The 13,382-nt window shown below is 42.0% G+C and overlaps 1 protein-coding gene across 1 annotated transcript in view; it reads right to left on the bottom strand.

Annotated features, from left to right (window-relative positions):
* Window positions 1-9,788, bottom strand: part of LOC123755115 (uncharacterized) — a 77,104-nt gene extending 67,316 nt beyond the window's left edge. Inside the window, exon 1 of the mRNA XM_045737595.2 lies at window positions 9,659-9,788. The gene's annotated coding sequence lies outside the window, so the exon portion shown is untranslated. The remainder of the gene's footprint in view (window positions 1-9,658) is intronic.
* Between the last annotated feature and the right edge of the window lie 3,594 nt (window positions 9,789-13,382).

The following is a 13,382-nucleotide window of genomic DNA, read 5'->3' as shown; positions in this document are numbered from 1 at the left end:
TCGTCAAGCCACTGTCAATGTGAGAGAACTCGTGTCCAGCTTATAAGCTGGACGTAGCTGATGGCGTAGTGGGTTAAAGCATACTAGTTATGCCAGCTACTGGAAGGTAGTTGTGCTTTCTGGGTTCGAGTCCCACTGGTGGGTGTTGTCCAAAGATTGTTTATCTTCACTTGTGGTTTATGCAAGTATAGGCTTATAAGCTGGACACGAGTTCTCTCACATTGACAGTGGCTTGACGAAAATTGCAGACTGACCCCTCACTCATCTGGTGCCTTCGGGAGGTAGAGATGTTTGAGATATATATATCTCGAACTATCTACTTCTTTTGTAAGGTCTGATGGCGTAGTGGGTTAAAGCATACTAGTTATGCCAGCTACTGGAAGGTAGTTGTGCTTTCTGGGTTCGAGTCCCACTGGTGGGTGTTGTCCAAAGATTGTTTATCTTCACTTGTGGTTTATGCAAGTATAGGCTTATAAGCTGGACACGAGTTCTCTCACATTGACAGTGGCTTGACGAAAATTGCAGACTGACCCCTCACTCATCTGGTGCCTTCGGGAGGTAGAGATGTTTGAGATATATATATCTCGAACTATCTACTTCTTTTGTAAGGTCTGATGGCGTAGTGGGTTAAAGCATACTAGTTATGCCAGCTACTGGAAGGTAGTTGTGCTTTCTGGGTTCGAGTCCCACTGGTGGGTGTTGTCCAAAGATTGTTTATCTTCACTTGTGGTTTATGCAAGTATAGGCTTATAAGCTGGACACGAGTTCTCTCACATTGACAGTGGCTTGACGAAAATTGCAGACTGACCCCTCACTCATCTGGTGCCTTCGGGAGGTAGAGATGTTTGAGATATATATATCTCGAACTATCTACTTCTTTTGTAAGGTCTGATGGCGTAGTGGGTTAAAGCATACTAGTTATGCCAGCTACTGGAAGGTAGTTGTGCTTTCTGGGTTCGAGTCCCACTGGTGGGTGTTGTCCAAAGATTGTTTATCTTCACTTGTGGTTTATGCAAGTATAGGCTTATAAGCTGGACACGAGTTCTCTCACATTGACAGTGGCTTGACGAAAATTGCAGACTGACCCCTCACTCATCTGGTGCCTTCGGGAGGTAGAGATGTTTGAGATATATATATCTCGAACTATCTACTTCTTTTGTAAGGTCTGATGGCGTAGTGGGTTAAAGCATACTAGTTATGCCAGCTACTGGAAGGTAGTTGTGCTTTCTGGGTTCGAGTCCCACTGGTGGGTGTTGTCCAAAGATTGTTTATCTTCACTTGTGGTTTATGCAAGTATAGGCTTATAAGCTGGACACGAGTTCTCTCACATTGACAGTGGCTTGACGAAAATTGCAGACTGACCCCTCACTCATCTGGTGCCTTCGGGAGGTAGAGATGTTTGAGATATATATATCTCGAACTATCTACTTCTTTTGTAAGGTCTGATGGCGTAGTGGGTTAAAGCATACTAGTTATGCCAGCTACTGGAAGGTAGTTGTGCTTTCTGGGTTCGAGTCCCACTGGTGGGTGTTGTCCAAAGATTGTTTATCTTCACTTGTGGTTTATGCAAGTATAGGCTTATAAGCTGGACACGAGTTCTCTCACATTGACAGTGGCTTGACGAAAATTGCAGACTGACCCCTCACTCATCTGGTGCCTTCGGGAGGTAGAGATGTTTGAGATATATATATCTCGAACTATCTACTTCTTTTGTAAGGTCTGATGGCGTAGTGGGTTAAAGCATACTAGTTATGCCAGCTACTGGAAGGTAGTTGTGCTTTCTGGGTTCGAGTCCCACTGGTGGGTGTTGTCCAAAGATTGTTTATCTTCACTTGTGGTTTATGCAAGTATAGGCTTATAAGCTGGACACGAGTTCTCTCACATTGACAGTGGCTTGACGAAAATTGCAGACTGACCCCTCACTCATCTGGTGCCTTCGGGAGGTAGAGATGTTTGAGATATATATATCTCGAACTATCTACTTCTTTTGTAAGGTCTGATGGCGTAGTGGGTTAAAGCATACTAGTTATGCCAGCTACTGGAAGGTAGTTGTGCTTTCTGGGTTCGAGTCCCACTGGTGGGTGTTGTCCAAAGATTGTTTATCTTCACTTGTGGTTTATGCAAGTATAGGCTTATAAGCTGGACACGAGTTCTCTCACATTGACAGTGGCTTGACGAAAATTGCAGACTGACCCCTCACTCATCTGGTGCCTTCGGGAGGTAGAGATGTTTGAGATATATATATCTCGAACTATCTACTTCTTTTGTAAGGTCTGATGGCGTAGTGGGTTAAAGCATACTAGTTATGCCAGCTACTGGAAGGTAGTTGTGCTTTCTGGGTTCGAGTCCCACTGGTGGGTGTTGTCCAAAGATTGTTTATCTTCACTTGTGGTTTATGCAAGTATAGGCTTATAAGCTGGACACGAGTTCTCTCACATTGACAGTGGCTTGACGAAAATTGCAGACTGACCCCTCACTCATCTGGTGCCTTCGGGAGGTAGAGATGTTTGAGATATATATATCTCGAACTATCTACTTCTTTTGTAAGGTCTGATGGCGTAGTGGGTTAAAGCATACTAGTTATGCCAGCTACTGGAAGGTAGTTGTGCTTTCTGGGTTCGAGTCCCACTGGTGGGTGTTGTCCAAAGATTGTTTATCTTCACTTGTGGTTTATGCAAGTATAGGCTTATAAGCTGGACACGAGTTCTCTCACATTGACAGTGGCTTGACGAAAATTGCAGACTGACCCCTCACTCATCTGGTGCCTTCGGGAGGTAGAGATGTTTGAGATATATATATCTCGAACTATCTACTTCTTTTGTAAGGTCTGATGGCGTAGTGGGTTAAAGCATACTAGTTATGCCAGCTACTGGAAGGTAGTTGTGCTTTCTGGGTTCGAGTCCCACTGGTGGGTGTTGTCCAAAGATTGTTTATCTTCACTTGTGGTTTATGCAAGTATAGGCTTATAAGCTGGACACGAGTTCTCTCACATTGACAGTGGCTTGACGAAAATTGCAGACTGACCCCTCACTCATCTGGTGCCTTCGGGAGGTAGAGATGTTTGAGATATATATATCTCGAACTATCTACTTCTTTTGTAAGGTCTGATGGCGTAGTGGGTTAAAGCATACTAGTTATGCCAGCTACTGGAAGGTAGTTGTGCTTTCTGGGTTCGAGTCCCACTGGTGGGTGTTGTCCAAAGATTGTTTATCTTCACTTGTGGTTTATGCAAGTATAGGCTTATAAGCTGGACACGAGTTCTCTCACATTGACAGTGGCTTGACGAAAATTGCAGACTGACCCCTCACTCATCTGGTGCCTTCGGGAGGTAGAGATGTTTGAGATATATATATCTCGAACTATCTACTTCTTTTGTAAGGTCTGATGGCGTAGTGGGTTAAAGCATACTAGTTATGCCAGCTACTGGAAGGTAGTTGTGCTTTCTGGGTTCGAGTCCCACTGGTGGGTGTTGTCCAAAGATTGTTTATCTTCACTTGTGGTTTATGCAAGTATAGGCTTATAAGCTGGACACGAGTTCTCTCACATTGACAGTGGCTTGACGAAAATTGCAGACTGACCCCTCACTCATCTGGTGCCTTCGGGAGGTAGAGATGTTTGAGATATATATATCTCGAACTATCTACTTCTTTTGTAAGGTCTGATGGCGTAGTGGGTTAAAGCATACTAGTTATGCCAGCTACTGGAAGGTAGTTGTGCTTTCTGGGTTCGAGTCCCACTGGTGGGTGTTGTCCAAAGATTGTTTATCTTCACTTGTGGTTTATGCAAGTATAGGCTTATAAGCTGGACACGAGTTCTCTCACATTGACAGTGGCTTGACGAAAATTGCAGACTGACCCCTCACTCATCTGGTGCCTTCGGGAGGTAGAGATGTTTGAGATATATATATCTCGAACTATCTACTTCTTTTGTAAGGTCTGATGGCGTAGTGGGTTAAAGCATACTAGTTATGCCAGCTACTGGAAGGTAGTTGTGCTTTCTGGGTTCGAGTCCCACTGGTGGGTGTTGTCCAAAGATTGTTTATCTTCACTTGTGGTTTATGCAAGTATAGGCTTATAAGCTGGACACGAGTTCTCTCACATTGACAGTGGCTTGACGAAAATTGCAGACTGACCCCTCACTCATCTGGTGCCTTCGGGAGGTAGAGATGTTTGAGATATATATATCTCGAACTATCTACTTCTTTTGTAAGGTCTGATGGCGTAGTGGGTTAAAGCATACTAGTTATGCCAGCTACTGGAAGGTAGTTGTGCTTTCTGGGTTCGAGTCCCACTGGTGGGTGTTGTCCAAAGATTGTTTATCTTCACTTGTGGTTTATGCAAGTATAGGCTTATAAGCTGGACACGAGTTCTCTCACATTGACAGTGGCTTGACGAAAATTGCAGACTGACCCCTCACTCATCTGGTGCCTTCGGGAGGTAGAGATGTTTGAGATATATATATCTCGAACTATCTACTTCTTTTGTAAGGTCTGATGGCGTAGTGGGTTAAAGCATACTAGTTATGCCAGCTACTGGAAGGTAGTTGTGCTTTCTGGGTTCGAGTCCCACTGGTGGGTGTTGTCCAAAGATTATATATATATATATATATATATATATATATATATATATATATATATATATATATATATAATATATATATATATATAATATATATATTGGTGACGGTGAATATGTTGGTGAAGGGAACCGTGTATTGTTCATTCCCCTCTTTATTCTTTATTGTACTATACCGCCAGTTCTTAAAAACGTACTATCGACTTGGGGTCGGATACTGTAAAAGATGTTATAACATCAAGAACCCGGTTACTGGCCCATAGTGGCCGTAACAGGTTTATTGAACTAGTATATACTAAGCCTAAAGCCACAGCGTTTCGGGCAAGACTACACTACACTGTGCACGACTACACTACATTGTGCACGACTACACTGTCCACAGCTACACTGCACTTCAGTTCACTGGGCACGACTACACTACACTGGTCACGACTACACTACACTGGTCACGACTACACTACACTGGTCACGACTACACTACACGGGTCACGACTACACTACACTGGTCACGACTACACTACACTGGTCACGACTACACTACACTGGTCACGACTACACTACACTGGGCACGACTACACTACACTGGTCACGACTACACTACACTGGGCACGACTACACTACACTGGTCACGACTACACTACACTGGTCACGACTACACTACACTGGTCACGACTACACTACACTGGTCACGACTACACTACACTGGTCACGACTACAATACAGTTGGGTCTCTTGGCTTTAACCTGAGACTTGATGCTTTCCAGTCTATGGGGAAAGTAGTATAATTTACTGGTGATTGCCATCACAGAGCAAGCAGCGATGGGTTATTGTCTTACATATGGAGTAGTGATGGTCCAGTGCGCACTGGCTGCACTTCTGGACAGGGTGCTGACACTTGGTGGTCGGGTGGGAGAGCTCGTAGCAGCACTTGAACCACTGCTGGATCTCATGGTATCGTTCCTTCTTTTTTACTTGGTGGGGTTGTATTTGTAAGTCTAAGCAGTAGTAATCTTCTGTGGCCGCCTAGGTGGCTGCAGCTGTGGTGGTGAAAGTAATCTTCATTGATATGCAGGCGATGAGTCACAATAACGTGGCTGAAGTATGATGACCAGACCACACACTAGAAATTGAAGAGACGACGACGTTTCGGTCCGTCCTGGACCATTCTCAAGTCGAAACGTCGTCGTCTCTTCAATTTCTAGTGTGTGGTCTGGTCATCAATCTTCATTGATGTTTTGTAGGTGCTGCAAATCTCTAGGTTGACTACACCCAGGTTCGGATTTTCGTCCTCGATATTGTCCAAAATATTATAATATGTTGCGGTCGGTCAGCGATCCATTGGCTGGTCTTGCTGGTAAAACCAGGTCTTCCGGCCAGGAACTGGTGTGGGAAGTGAGGATGTAGGTGGTGCTCCTTGCGAAGTATGGCATCGTTGGTCAAGAGTTTTTCTAGCTCTTCCTCACATGAAAAGAAAAGCACGAAATCTTTTCGAAAAATCGAAATCTGGGGTTTTGAAATGGTCAAATGATTGGCAAATGCAGTTTAATGCTGATAAATGTAAAGTTCTGAGGTTAGGTAATGATGATAGTTACAAGATAAGAGCTTGATGGTGTTGAGATTGCGAAGTCGGATTGCGAAAGGGATCTGGGAGTTATGATTAGTAAGAATTTAAAACAAAAGGATCAATGCATGAATGTTCGTAATAAGGCGAATAAGACACTGGGATTTATTAATCGAAGCGTTAGTAACAAGACACCTGGTGTGGTTCTCAAGCTATATCTTGCTCTGGTTAGGCCCCATTTAGATTATGCAGTTCAGTTTTGGTCGCCATATTATAGAATGGATATAAATTCACTTGAACGTGTCCAACGTAGGATGACTAAGTTAATTCCCCAAATTAGAAATCTTTCATATGAAGAAAGATTAACAAAGCTTAAGTTGCATTCACTGGAAAGGCGAAGAGTTAGGGGTGACATGATAGAGGTTTACAAGTGGATGAATGGACATAACAAGGGGGATATTAATAGAGTATTAAAAATATCAACACAAGACAGAACACGAAACAATGGGTATAAATTGGATAAGTTTAGATTTAGGAAAGACTTGGGTAAATACTGGTTCAGTAACAGGGTTGTTGATTTGTGGAACCAATTGCCGCGTAACGTGGTGGAGGTGGTGTCCCTCGATTGTTTCAAGCGCGGGTTGGACATGTATATGAGTGGGATTGGGTGGTTATAGAATAGGAGCTGCCTCGTATGGGCCAATAGGCCTTCTGCAGTTACCTTTGTTCTTATGTTCTTAAATCATCACCTTCCTGACTAATGTCAGTGGGTGTGATGCCGGTAACGTTCTTCAGGACCTTAAGAATATTGCTTCTCCCGAAAGCATGACCGTCAAGGAGGGGTTATCTTGAGGTTATCTTCAGATGATTTCGGGGCTTTTAGTGTCCCCGCGGCCCGGTCCTCGACCAGGCCTCCACCCCCAGGAAGCAGCCCGTGACAACTGACTAACACCCAGGTACCTATTTTACTGCTAGGTAACAGGGGCATAGGGTGAAAGAAACTCTGCCCATTGTTTCTCACCAGCGCCTGGGATCGAACCCAGGACCACAGGATCACAAGTCCAGCGTGTTGCCCGCTCGGCCGACCGGCTCCCTTGGTAGCTCTAACCTTTAGACGTTTGGGCCGCATTGTGTCCACACCCTCAACGATGTGCGTCTTCTGATAATTATAGAGCTATTATAGCTATAGAGCTATCATGTCACCCGTTGCTAAGGGTGACATGGCATAGAGGTACAAGTAGATGAATGGACACAACAAAGGGGATATTAATAGGGGTATTAAAAGTATCAACACAAGACAGAACATGAAACTATGGGTAGAAATTGTATTAGTTTAGATTTAGGAAAGACCTGGGTAAATACTAGTTCTGTAATAGGGTTGTTAATTTGAGGAACCAGTTACCGCGTAACATAATAGAAGTATGATCCCTTGATTGTTTTAAGAGTATGTTAGACATATATAATAATGAGATTGGGTGGATATAAATAGGAGCTGCCTCGTATGGGCCAATAGGCCTTCTGCAGTTACCTTCATTCTTATGTTCTATTGCCACGAACAACTATTATTTTGCAAATGATGAGACACAATAATGTGGATGAAGAAATGTTGACCAAACTACATTAGAAGATGAAAAGACGTCGACACAATCGACTTGATAATGGTTCAGGACGGACCGAAACGTCGTGGTATTTACATCTTCTAGTGTGTAGTTTGGCCAACAACTATTATTTTCTTTATAAGGTCTGATGTAACACAAACAAGGAGCAACTGTTTCAAGCTCAACAAACCACAATATAGGACTGAGAACAAGAGATGACTTCACCCACAGGGTTATGAACACGTGGAACTACCTTCCCGCCCAAGCCGTTAATACCAAAATTATATTAACATTTAAAGTACAGTTGGAAAGTTCAAGGTAAATGGGTGGGGGGCCTTCAACAAGCCGCCGACTTCCTGGCTTCGTCGAGGCCACTAGTGTTGGTAGCTCTCATGTAATATCATGCAAACAAAGTATTTGATTATCTACTCATTGACCTTCTAGCTGAAGAACTAGACATCTTTGATTTCAAATTTGAATACAGAACTGATTACTCAACTACCCTCTGTAGTTTCGTCTGGTGGAAACTATTCACTACTACACCTCACAAGACAGCTCTGGTCTCTCTCTGTTTATGGACGTTTCCAAGGCGTGACAAGTTGAACACATCGAACTTTTTAGAGAATTGCTTAGCAGAAAAGTATGTCCTGTTCTCATTAGACACTAATACATTGGATAGCAGCTTAATTATGCAAATTAGCTGTGGAAAACATCTGGGTCAAATAAGGTGTGGTTCTTAGTTCGATTTTGTTTTTTATCTATCATGATTCCATTGCTAAATAAGTTTAGAACCAGTCTGTGCTAGGTTCTTAACCTATAATAAGGCAGCCAACCAGTAGAGTCGGCTGTCGTATAGGCTCTACTAAGGCCAAAGTTTTCTGTTATGCTGATGAACTAGTTCCATAGTTCCACTTGCACCGACCAAAGAAGCTATGGAAAATTTTATACAAATATGTGAAAGATATAGTGTTAAACACAACGTTCAATCCTGCAAAATGTGCTGGGACTGCTTTTAACACACAGGATTCATTTTATCGCGATCCAAATCTAAAATTGCTAGGCAGAGAGACTCTGCCTAAGAATTTTCCAGGAAAAGTATATCATGCACTCACTTATCACTGGCAGCTCCTACTTTTCCAGATATGTAAATTTAACTGTTAGGAAATACAACTTAAGAATGAGTGATATTTTTAATAATAGGGGGTAGTGGGTCTACATGACATGATAACACCACTCGTCAGCAGGGAGACCTACAGCTGGATATTTGGAAGGATTAAGAAACTAGTGTAACAGAGATGGTTTACTAGCAGGCATTTAGAGTTCAAATGAAGTCAGGTCGATGTTATATGAGCTGTGTGTGTGTGGATTGATTTTTAACTAGGATAGTCCCAGAATCTGTTGACAAAGAATGCTGAGGGTGTACTGATATGTACAACATCATGGAATGATTAGTTTATATTAGTTCTACCTCCATTTTTTTCATCATCCTAATTTTGTAATATACATATTGTCTTCTCTATACATCATGTTTCTGATTCGTAGCTTAATGTCACTCACTTTATGCCAAGATGTAATTTTTGATCAGATTAATATACATCTGTTTACCCCCGCCAGCACTTAAATGATCTGTATGAATTGCTTCTAATTAATGTTTCTGATTCTGATAATAACAGTGTTTCCTTGCTATGGTTATTGTGACTCTTATGTAAGTCATATACATAAGTATACTTTCTTTGATTATACATAAGTGTACTATTATGTACACTTTCTAGTTATAAATGTACTACATTTATGACTAAAGTCTTTGATTACTTAACGAGGAGTAAGTACATTTAGCATTGTTCATGACCAAAGTTAACTCGTAAGTGCAGATTTACAGAGATTAGTAAAATACATATCTAAGGTTTACAAAGAAAATAAATTACCTGGTATATGTTATCGAGTGAAGTGTATATGAGGAGTGCGGACACTCAAGGTGCCGGGAAAACCTCACTGCTTCCCTGAGACGCTGAGGGTGCTGCAGGAGGCACCACAGTCAGCACCAGCAGCAGCGGGCCACGACTGAGGCACAGCTGGCTCAGCACTCGCGCTATATTGGGCCGGATCATTCTCGCTACCTGGCAACTTCACCGTGGCGTAAGTACTCAATCAGGCTCCTCTAAATTATATGTTACTTCCATACGTCTGTTGAACAAATATAAATTTTAATTACATACCAAACATATTTCGCAAGTCCTGATGTGTTTGTTGAAGATAAATGTTTCGAAATTAAAAATATACATCACTTCGTGTTATCTAAATTATATTTCATCTTTGCTGTGTGTTTCATGACGATAATACCCACCTTAACCTCTCATCTTATAATTATGGTCAGGATAAGGGTGTTTAGAAATATTGACAAAAATAATGTAGCTTCCTTAGCAACTTTCAGAAACTTCTTCATAATGTTGACATCCTCAGTTTCGATGTATTTACATTGTTTAAGATTAACTAGTGCGGAATCGGTGTCTGGAAGAGACAGCGCAGCAGCCTTCAAAAGTGTGTGTATGTGTGAATACAGTATTGTATGTCGTATGCACACATACGGTGTACTAAAATGATGCGTACCCCTAACACCAATTATTGGTATTAGGGGTTCATGATATAATGCTTCCAGTTTCATTAACAAGAAACTTTCATCATATGTACTACGAATGACTAAATTTGAACTACGTCTTCTGCACTAAGAATTATTAAATTGGACTACGACTTCTTAGTGGCTCAGACGATGATACATTTGTAAACTGCTATAAACTCATTTGTAAACTGATATAAACGTATGAATATACTTTGATAAATTGCGTGTGTATCTATGCTTCATCCATACAGCACGCACAGGAACACTTTCACACTCACAAACACAAATACTGAAGTAACAGCCGAGGACTCAACTAGCATCACTAGATGAAACTAAAACGATTGGACCAAACAATTCATCACCATGGATGTTAAAAGAAGCAGCACAGACCATCAGGGTACCTCTAGCATTGATCTTTGACGAGTCATCTACAAAGAGAGAATTGCTCAACTGCTGGATGAAGGTAAATGTGGCACCAATTTACAAGAAAGGGAATAGAGAAGTGGCACCTACCTTCAGACCGGTGGCACTGACGAGCATCCACAGGCGCCTGACAGCTGAGTGGAAAGCGCTTCGGATTCATAGTCCTGAGGTTCCTGGTTCGATCCCCAGTGGAGGCGGAGACAAATGGGCAAAATGTTTCTTTTACCCTGATGCTCCTGTTACCTAGTAGTAAATAGGTACCTGAGAGTTAGACAGCTGCTACGGGCTGCTTCCTGGGGGGTGTAACAAAAAGGAGGCCTGGTCGAGGACCGGGCCGCGGGGACGCTAAGCCCCAAAATCATCTGGAGATAACCTCAAGATCCCTTGCAAAATATTCGAAGGAATAATAAAAATAAAAATAATTTCACACCTGGAGAAAATTAGGTATGTAAACAAACATCAACATGGCTTTAGGGAAGGAAAATCTTGCCTGACGAACCAACTCGAGTTCTATGTTAAAGTAACGAAAATAAGGCGGGAGAGAGAAGGTTGGGTAGATAGGCATATTTGTGAAGTGCCAAAAAGCCTTTGATATAGTACCTCATAAGAGGTACTGTACTGTTTGTGTCTGTCAACACAAACTCGAGAGACAGGTGGAAGTAAGCGAAAAAGCCCTATCATGGGCAAAGATTTACTTACATGATCAGAGAGATCATGCTAGAGAGATCTGTCAGAGAGTAACAGTGATGGGCGAGCAGTCAGAATTGTGTAGAGTAACAAGCGGAGTACCTCAAGGATCGGTGCTAGGACTCATACTCATTTATATAAACGACATTTCTACATGAAATGAGTCTTATATGGCTATGTTTGCAGAAGATACAAAGCTAATGAGAAGAGCTGTGACCAACGAGGATTGTAAGATACTCCAAGACGGCTTAACAAGCTGTAAAGTTGGTCAAAGAAATGGCTACTGGCATTCAACACCAGCAAGTGTAAGGTAATGGAAATGGGCACAGGCGTCAGGTGACTAAATGGAGAGATCACGAAGGGGAACTACCTCTCTATAACGACCAGTGGACAAAAACACCTGTGAGTGAACATAACACCAAACCTAACTCCAAAGCCTCATTTAAATAGAATAACAGCAGCACGTTCTATTCTAGCATATTTCAGAACATGATTCAAGAACCTTAATAAAAATACATTTAGATCGCTGTAAACCGCCTACGTGAGACAAGTTTTGGAGAATGCTGCCTCTTCGTGGAACCTTGTCTAAAGAAACCAATAAGGAAACACGAAAAGTTGAAAAGTATGCAAGAAGGCTCGTTCAAGAATGAAGAGATACTGAATGAACTAAGCCTATCGACGATAGAAAAAAGAGGAGAGAGAGGAGGACATTATAAAGACAGATAAAATACTTTGAAGATTGAGAGTGAAAAAAAGGAGAAAATGTTCACACTTAATGCCAAACGTACAACAGGACATGTATGGAAGCATGAGATGCAACTGAGTCATAGAGATGTTAAAAAGCATTTTAAGTGTAAGAACAGTGGGGAAATTTCATGAACTAGAGGAACAGGTCATTATGAAAAAAAAAACATCTTTCATAATATTTAAAATCAGATATTATATAGAAAGTCGTCACGGGCAGGGATGCCAGATTGGGCTACAAGTAGCGAATTGGGCTACTTTTCAGAGCCCCGCGCTCCCAAATTTTTAATTTCGCTACTTGCGACTTTTTGGGCTACTTTAAAAACAATTTGGGCTATTAATGTTAAGAAACTCAATGATGATTTGTATGCATTTTATAATGTCATGTGTACAAATCACAGCCGCGTCCAACAGCTTGATTGAATAGACCACTTACTGCAGGAGGCCAGGTCAGAGACCGACCCCCTGGGGACGTTGATCCTAGGAACTTCCCAAAGAAAAAGTAACCGCAAGGCAAGATAATCCTCCCCAGGGGCTATAGATTTCCCAACGTTAATTGCCATTAATACTTCATCCCGGGTACTGTCTATGCTAAGTGACCTCCCACTGTTGCCTACTGTAAATATTAGGTTTCTCTTTAGGTGTTTCCAAGAATCAAATGACTGTCGTTAGAGCGGATTAGCATACAGTGAACTTGGCAGCGTCATCTGTGCTTTCATTGTTAGTGTGGCTCTGACCTCAAGAAGGATAATTCGACACAAGTTACCGCATATAGAAAAGAAGTTACCGCTGTTACTTTTAGAATTTGCTTAAGTGTTAAGATAAAGAAGTGTAAAATGGGGAAGTGGTCTAAATACTAGGAAACGTTTCAGATGTCCTGGCTTAAGGATCCCGTGTTTGAAAAGTGGTTGGCTGAAGTGAAAGAAGATGGAAATATGGCATATTGTAAAGTTTGTAGAACTGAGATAAGAGCTGTGACGATAATCTCTTTCAAGAGAGATTGAGCCTGCTCTTCCCTACAAAGTACGTCAATATACAAGATAATATAGAAGATACGTCCAGCAAGTATCGCCAAACGTTTTGCCCAGAGAGCAAATCGTACCCAGCACACAATGATACCTGCTACCTACCACCGCCGTAACCAGCAAACTGCTCATCCTTTGCCTGCCTGTCGCTGA

This window comes from Procambarus clarkii, chromosome 28, assembly GCF_040958095.1.
Source record: "Procambarus clarkii isolate CNS0578487 chromosome 28, FALCON_Pclarkii_2.0, whole genome shotgun sequence".
NCBI classification, from domain to species: Eukaryota; Metazoa; Arthropoda; class Malacostraca; order Decapoda; family Cambaridae; genus Procambarus; species Procambarus clarkii.
Note: the sequence above shows the minus strand (reverse complement) of the source record. Positions and strands in the feature narration are given on the sequence as shown.